The sequence below is a fragment of the Acromyrmex echinatior genome, chromosome 6 (genome assembly GCF_024713525.1).
Source record: "Acromyrmex echinatior isolate Ae372 chromosome 6, ASM2471352v2, whole genome shotgun sequence".
Classification (NCBI taxonomy): Eukaryota; Metazoa; Arthropoda; class Insecta; order Hymenoptera; family Formicidae; genus Acromyrmex; species Acromyrmex echinatior.
Window position 1 is genome coordinate 6,742,749 of NC_141857.1, and position 8,798 is coordinate 6,751,546.

An 8,798-nucleotide genomic window follows, 5' to 3' on the forward strand; every position below is an offset into this window, starting at 1 on the left:
GGAGGATGCCCAATAACGAAATCAGAGCCTGAATAAAGGATAGCGATCGTGCTGGTTTCTTTATTGAGAGAAAAGGCCCACCGTTTCCTGAAAGGTCCCAACTTTGAACAACAGCGAATGATTAGAATTTAAAAAAAGTTTCTGCTGGTCGATTTTTTTTTCAATTAATTCTTCTTTAAATTTGCTATCGATTACTTTTTCTTTTACGAATCGTCGTAACTTTAAAAACGTGCGATTTTACAACAACGAAAAGAACAATTTTGCCGAAGTATCTAAAAATTTTAATTACATATAGATCTGAAAATAATTTTGTTGACCGATTATTAAAATAAAAAAATAATTAAATAATAATTATAAGATGTTTAAGCATAATTAGCAGTGTTGCTAAAAGTTTTGACATTCCGAGAAGCAGATTGAGTTTCTTACACGATTATTTTGATTTTGATGGTCTAACAAAATTTGTTTCAGATCTTGTATCTAGTTAAATTTTGAGCACCATACTTTAGCACCATAACTGTTCTTTTCGTGCAGCTTCAGTTCTATTCAACTTCCGCACGCGCGATTCCATTCACCTGCCGTCGTTATACGGTATACAAACTAAAGAGATTCAACGCAAACACAGTCGGCAGAAGAGTGGCGAACGGATATCGGCATTGTAGTGCCAACAGACTCGCCGAAGGCGTTAATGCTGCCGGTGGGTGAGAATCGGTCGGCGACTCCTGACAGTCCCGACGCAAAGAAAAGAGACGTGCGAGCGAGCGCGTGCACACACGTGGAATAAGAAAGGTAGGAAATAGAATGCGAAGAGAGACATGAGAGAGAGAGAGAGAGGGGGGGGGGAGGGAGAGGGACGACTCGAGTCCTCGGAGGAGGCTCGTCGGACACGGTCGAACGGTTGGCCACAGGAAAGCAGAACGTAACAATTACTATCTGCGCCCGATCGGCGCGCGGCAAGATTAACGATCTTACTCTCTCGGCGGGCACGTCGGCCCCGTCTCAAGCCGCGATTGCTTACGGAAGGGGTGCAAGATGGGAGAGAGCCAACGTTAAAGTCACCTCCTCCCTTACTCAATGAGATATTGCCTGTCGAGATAGCGCGTTCGCTCCAAATCGCAAATTATCAGGTTCACACGGAAAGAACGGTTCAAGTATTTAAAAGTTTAGCTAGACACAGATACGGAAATAATTTTAATAACTAATAATACAGGAAAATTATGCGAGTCAGGCTGCCAACAGTGCATTGTAATTCTTATATAAAATATTTAATATTATAACGTATTTACGTTTCGATTAATTTCAAGTCACCAACAATCAAGAACAAAGAAAAATCGTGTTGACACGTATCAAATTATACTATCAGAAGGCCATATAAAGTGGTCAAAATCATCTCCAAAGGAGAGGTATTTCGTAACCGGAAACGGAAAGTTGAATGGTATCAAATAAATTGAGTGTTTAAATATGATTAAAATAGTTCAAACTAAAAAATGAAAGAGGCAAAGTATAAAGTAGTATAGTTTAAAGATTGACTCATTTCAGGGATACAATATATGATAAAAAAAAATATATAAGCATAAAGTTTAAATTCTAATTAATAAATAATAAATTCTGAAAAAATATAGAAGCATAAAGTTTAATATTCTGATGTGAAATACAAATAAGAAAGTTTGAAGAAACAGCCCTAAAGGATGTAATCAACATTTAAAAATCAATAAATTATAAAGTGAAAATGTGGACTTTTGTAATAGTTACATGTCAGAGATTAAAAAAAATATTGTTGAATCCTCAAAATAACTATGTAGGACGCTCAAACTATTATGTCAAAACTTTTTACGATATTGCCTTTCATGCTTGAATTTCCTATATAATTATTTTTATAGTCCAGCAAAATTATTTTCAGATCTGTATCTACTTAAATTTTGATATACCTCAGCAAAATCGTTCTTTCCGTGTAGGCATAACCGCGTGCACAGCTTACGTGCTTAAGTTGAAATATAAGGGTGTTAACGAGAATTAGGACGAAAGAATTACCGACACGGCTTGTTGTTTGATCGTCATAATTGCGTTAAGCCATTTCCATCACACTGATCAGTGAAAAAATCTTCAAACATTTCGTACGAGAAAGAAGAAATGGACGAACGTCTTCTCTTAATTGAGGAAAGTACGCGTTAACACCAAGCGCGAGATAAGACAAAAAGTTTATACGTGTTAACAGCTGTGATCTTGAGATTTTTATAAAAGTGAGCATTTTTTTAGATTCAAGACACTGAACACGTAGACTTTCATTAACGAGATTGCGGAATGAGACACTTCATTAATAATTAATTCGTTTTTATAAAAAAAATTGCATTTTAATTGTATTCATCTCAGTCTTGAAAATCTCTTCCAACAGTGTGGAAATAATTAAATAAGCGATACACCTCTGTATATAATCAAAACAATCATTTGGATGCTCAATAATCGCTTATCTATATAAGTCTGTTTCCTTTTAAATTCTCGCAAAATATAAATACGACGACACTGCATAAAAACATTACAGCTTAATTTAAGCGTCGATATATCGAAAGTGTCGAAGCCTTTCAAAATGATGTTTGCTCGTTACTAAGGATCCAGAAAGAAGGAGGAGAAAAAGGTTTTGACAGAGAAGCGAAAGGTGAGGAGGAAAGGGGGAGGAAGTGGCGCGATCCGGCAATAATACGCGAGAAATCGTGAATTAGTGAGAGTCTTTTTGAGCGTGCGGACGGAGAAAAGGAGTGCCCGATGATTTCTCGCCCAATTAGAGTCGACCGGGCTATAAACTTCTTCGCGGATAAGATAGGACCCCGGTTTTCTGTGTTCCCGTGTCCAAGGTGAGAGAGGGGCCTGTAATGTCCCGCTTCAGCCCGGAAGCCTTCCAGGTCGCATATAGACCGGGAGTTTGACTTGGGAGCAGAAACAGAAAGAAAGAAAGGGAGAAAAAGAGAAAAATGAGATCAAGGTCTTAGGCCAGCAGAAACGATGAAGAGAGAAAACAAATCGGAGAGACACAAGAAACATTAACAGAAAGCTACGTAAAAGGAAGAGTAAAACGAGAGAGAGAGAGAGAGAGAGAGGGGGGAAGTGGAGAAAGGGGATAAAGCTGTAGTTTTAGGGATGACAGAATCAGAGGGATGGGGGGGGAGGGAAGAGGGTACCTGAGCATTGGAACGGAGCTAATTGGCTCGTCCAGTGCCCATTGAAATCGCCGTCCCGGTATCGCCTTCGATCCACGGAGCACATATACGTGCCAACGTTTCAGGACGATCAATTAAATGGAAATGGTCGGGAGATATCCCACCAGAAACAGACGTTCTCGCACGTTTCACGCTTCGCCGGGTTAACCCATGCGGCGATCGGCCGCGGAACGGCGTTTCGAGATCGGCGCGGCGCGGCATCGCTCGAAAACGACTCCCGGACTCTTGGAGGTTTTTGGTACAAAAGAGAGAGAAATAGAGCGAGTGATTGGGCGATCGTGGTCGCGTGCATCACGATTCAACGAGCTGTGAGCATAAGAATTCGGCCGAGAAGAATTCACGGTCGGATGACGCTCTCTTTTGCCTCTATACTTAACGATAATTCTGCGAGATAAGGAAAATTAACGCACGAGTACACGGGACACAAGTTATAAATATATCATATTATATAGACTCCAGTCGTATCTCGTAGTGTATAACCGGCCAGAAGATAGTATTTCGTGAAAAAATGTATAATGTAGGATCAATTCTTTTTTATCGATTGTGAGATTTTGCGAAGATTTATATATATAACCAATATACATATCTACAGTGATTGCTAAAAGTTTTCGTCCAACAGATAATTTTATTGTATTGCTCATATAAAGGATTTTTATAAAAAAAAAAGAAATTTAATATATTTAACATGTTCTAGATGGAACAGATTTGCTAAAAAACTAAAAAAAATTAGCTAGATACAAATCTAAAAATAATTTTGTAGATTATCAAAATAATTATGTAAAACACTTAAACGTTGAATGTTGCGAAAAATATTAACATTCTAGCAAATAGTTTGAATGCCCTTAATTATTTTGATAATCCAAACAAAATTTTTGAACTTGTATTTAGCTAAAATTTTAAATTTTTTTTGTAAAACCATTTTTTCCATAGTATTAAAAATATCATATTCTTAAATTAATTATAATAAAAATTTTATCAAATTTATAATGTAAACTGAAGAACAGACTAAAAAATTATCGTAAAATTATATATTGGCCGGAAACTTTTGACAACTACTGTATAGCTTTTTTAAATTTGCATATTGATATTATATGTAATTTTCACGTAAAGCATATACATATATACATATAATAGCATATCAAAAAACATGATAATATCTCGGCGCTAAGAGGACATGAAACTCTCTCTCTCTCTCTCTCTTTACTTCCATAATTAATCATTATTCTCAAATTTCTTAATGGAAGCACGACTGAAATAATCATTGAGCCGAATATACCAACCGCTCGTCCAGAATCGAGAACCATTTTCGGTTTTCTATAAAATAAATTTCAACATAAGAAGTATTCGCTAACGACAGGTGCACTTCGGGACTTCAATCCGCATATCTAAATTACTACCGACGATCTTTCGCGGCAAACGTGCCTGTAAAATGACGATGATCCATTTAAATCAATTCAGCGGGAATTCGCAGGGTATCTTTGAAATGAGAGTCAAAATTGTCTTTAATAATTTGATTTAAAAAAAATGAATAATTGTCCCTAACAAAGATACTCTTTGTTGGTTTTCCAGAAATTTTTCCCAACCTATTTTCGATCTAGAGGAACACTTCTATCTCACCAAAGGAAACTTTCAATAGTTGTAAAATAAACGTTGAGCTAAACGCGGTCAATGATTCAATTGGAAGCTTCGAAATGTCACAAGTTTCTGTTATCGCTCCACTGCATAAATTTCACCGATATTACCCGCAAGTGCAACCGTTCTATTTCGCGGCAATCGGCATTGCATCTCTGAAGGAGCGCGCTCCCAGAATATAATGCACGCTCCTTGGCGTCGTCGCACATCTCGCCCTTCATTCGTCCATCTCGCTTTGCTCGCGTGCAACCTGCGTGTACCACGTAGCTCACGTTCACATGGCACCCCTCGCGGGCGTGTGTGCGTGCGTGCGTGCGTGCGTGCACGCGTAGGGCCGGCGACCGAAGTAATGGCGCAGAAGCCGACTCCTACTACTCCCGCGATCTGAAATGAGCGGACTAGGATGGTGTCGACGTGATGTACAGCGACAGGGTCGATAGCGTTACAAGAGCTACTAACCCTTCCCTCCTTTCGAGACTTCCCTCCACTCTTCATGCTCTTCTCTTCGTTCGTCGGCCTCCACCATCACCGACTCGGCATCTCCCAATGCATCGGCATATAAACCACGGTCTCGTGGCCAGGCCAGACCGAGTTCTTCCTTCGTCGTCCCTCCCTCCTTCTATCAGCTCTTTCTCTCTTTTTCTCGTCACCTACTCAATCTCGTTGTCTTTCGATCCTACTCTCTCTCTCTCTCTCTCTCTCTCTCGCTTCTCTCCTTATTCACTCATCGCTACTCGACCGATTTTTCTGCTCCTTATCCCTCTTTGCCATATCCCGATACGTTCTCCGTGTCTCTTCCATTATTTCATCATCTCACCCTATCTCCTTTTCCCTCGTGTCTCACACCTTTCTCTTCGTTCTCTTTTCTATACTCGATATCTCGTTACGTCTTGTCCTCTCTCACTTATAGGGAACACTCGAGTGCAATCGCGTTCAGGTGTGACGAAGACGCCTAGGAATGCGCGTAAAGTGACCAGCTTATTATCGGAGACGTTAGCATGTTTATATGGAAGCAACCGAGAGGAGACTCGCATGCAATGTTCTGCCGCGCGTTCTTTTGTACTTGCGATTGATCAAATGCCCGCCCGAGGATACGCGAATACTAGATACGTCTAGTCAAGGAATACGCGAGAAAGAAGAAGTAGTTCTCTCTCGCCCTTTTTTTTTTATCTTTGTCGTGAGATAGAACCGATTATCATCGCGCAAACGCTCAGCATACAAATGATTGCGTTATCATCGGGGTACGGTCGAATTGCGTTATCATGTAGCGCGTATGAATTGGTGCTCGATTCGCTGGAATGCAACGAGAACCGGATGACTTTGGCTGTGCACTCGGCCTCGGCCGCGATAAAATATCGAATTGCTAGTGATAAGCGCGCTGAGAATTGATTGCGGGGAATTTGTTCGGCAGCGATCAGAGGAAGAGTGGGAATGGGATACACACGCGGCTCATATAAGGTGCTGTGATGTCACGGCGCGAATGAAGTGGCCGAGAAAGAAGGAAGGGACAAAAAAAAAATCGCAGAAGCCGGCGCGAACGGGGAACGGTTAAAATGTAACGAGGTTCGAAGTAAAAAGAACGATTTAATTTATCTGCAGAAAAACACGGGCTGCACCGAAGCGACGCGGCGCGCACGGAAGATGAGATAACGGAGGGCCCAGAATACGAAATTCTCGGGGAACCGAAAACCAGGTGCGAACGTGCGACACCATGAATCCACTAATTTGTAATCAATTAAATCTGCCACCGACGCAAATCCATAAGATAATCTAGTTTTCTCATCTCTTAATTTTCTTATGATTCGTCGTTATCGCGTCCATCGGCATACAGATTATCGTTTTATCAATGATGAAGCGTGTCTCCGAAGCGCATGGAGTAATGGACAAATGACAGAAGAATATAAACTTCTCGAACGATCGAATAATCGCCGTGGAAAAAGTCGAGAGAGAGTTCTCAAAAATAATGTATAAAAAGGACAAAAACTACCGAAAAGAGCCATTATAAAGATCTCCGAAATTAACACAAACGGAGAGTTCCTGTCTATAAATTTTTCCAATAATAATAATAAGTTTTCAATCCGATAGAGCGCCTAGCGCCTAATGACTATCTAATGGTGATACCATCGTCAACTTGGAAGGATTCGTGTCGAGCGCGAGAAAGGGTGCAAAAGAAAAAGGTGGAAGACCGAGTGAATCCTTTTACCTGCTTGCCGATTGACAAATCGTACTACTATCGTCCATCCAAGATCACTCGATCCCCGTCGTATCAAATTACCCTCTACAAGAATTCAAACATACAACAGAATAAAACCGCAAAACAGATATAACCGCAAGACTGTGCCTACTTCTACTGTGCTCCACGTTTTCGAAATGGGAATCACTTGCATGTTCGGAGAAAACGTACAAGTTCTCGTTTAATCATATGCATCGTTTTGTTTGCACAAAGCAGAAGAAATTTTCATACTTGCATCATTATACGAGGTATCTCTTAATAATCGTGTGCAATATTTTAATATATTCAAAGATTAACTAAAGCAGAACATTCTAATCCGAAAATATTCAGAGAATGCATATAAACAGATTATAAGCTAAAATAAACTATATCATAGTTGATCGATATTATCGCATTCAATTTGTATATTCAAACCTGTAATTACATTTATATACATTTATATACATATCTATTTGTCATCTATTATTGATTATATAAAATTTAAGTAATATCTATTTTTATACAAATTTTATACAAATTATATTTTATAATTTCTTATGCATACAAATATTTCATACGTTATAGCTAATCTAATGTTGACAAACTGATTATTACAAATTTTATGGCAAATGTTAGTATGATAAGAAACTTAATAGAAACAGTAGAAAATCTTATACTATGCAACGCAATCAAATCAATTCTTATTAATCAATGGAAATGCGATGAGTTGATCGATACAAAGTGCAATTAAAATTCAGTTGCATATACATACACTTTCCGTTTCCTAAACTGCTCGGTGATTTATATAATTCGAATGAATAAATCGCATTAAATATCTACTCCATCATCACTTCGATACAACGAGTTGTTCATTAGGAAGGTTAATTAATCGTACATGTTGCCGATCATTTATCGCGAAAGATAATAACGCGTCGGTACACGGAACTCGCGCCATTACCTGCCTGTTTGAGTTTCGACGTGCGAATGATAGCGCGGCGACCTTGCGTTAACATATAAACGCTGCGCCGTATCAACAATTTCGAAACATCAAGATTACGTGTACCAACCGATGCGTTTCGAAAAACGTTTGAAAACGAAACAAATTCATATCGACTACAGCCTGTGCCGTCTATTCCATATATTTTGAAGTAATCATTAATTACGTTGCATACATTATTTAACTCTTCGAAGCTGACGCTAAAATTATAATTATTAACGCTGGATCTATAAGATATAATTTATGTTAATTAAAAGTCATTAATTAATTTCAAGGAATTATAATGACATAATTTGTATAAAAAAGAATGAATATTAAGTATATTTTAATAAGTATAATTCAAATTTAAAGATGAAGGATAAAGAAAATTGAAATGTTTGATATTTTCGATAAAGAGATTTATAATTGATTGGATCCATCGATCCATCGTTACCTCCGGATAGTTAAACAATCCGATGTTTGTGTATCACTCCGTCGTTCTCATTGTAAAAATGATGGACGAATTATATTTAAAAGGAAATGAAAAATTTAAAACGTGAAATTTAAATCTTATCATTAAAAAAATATATTTATCACTTTAACGATTACAATAACTAGTCATACCCGTTCTTTGATGTTCCTGATGAAATGAAGAAATCGTGCGAAATACTTGTTGGATAAGTGAATTATCAACTTGATACGTAAATGTTAATTGGTTGTGCAGAATGGGTTTTTAATTGTACATAGGAAATGATAACGTTCACTTTTA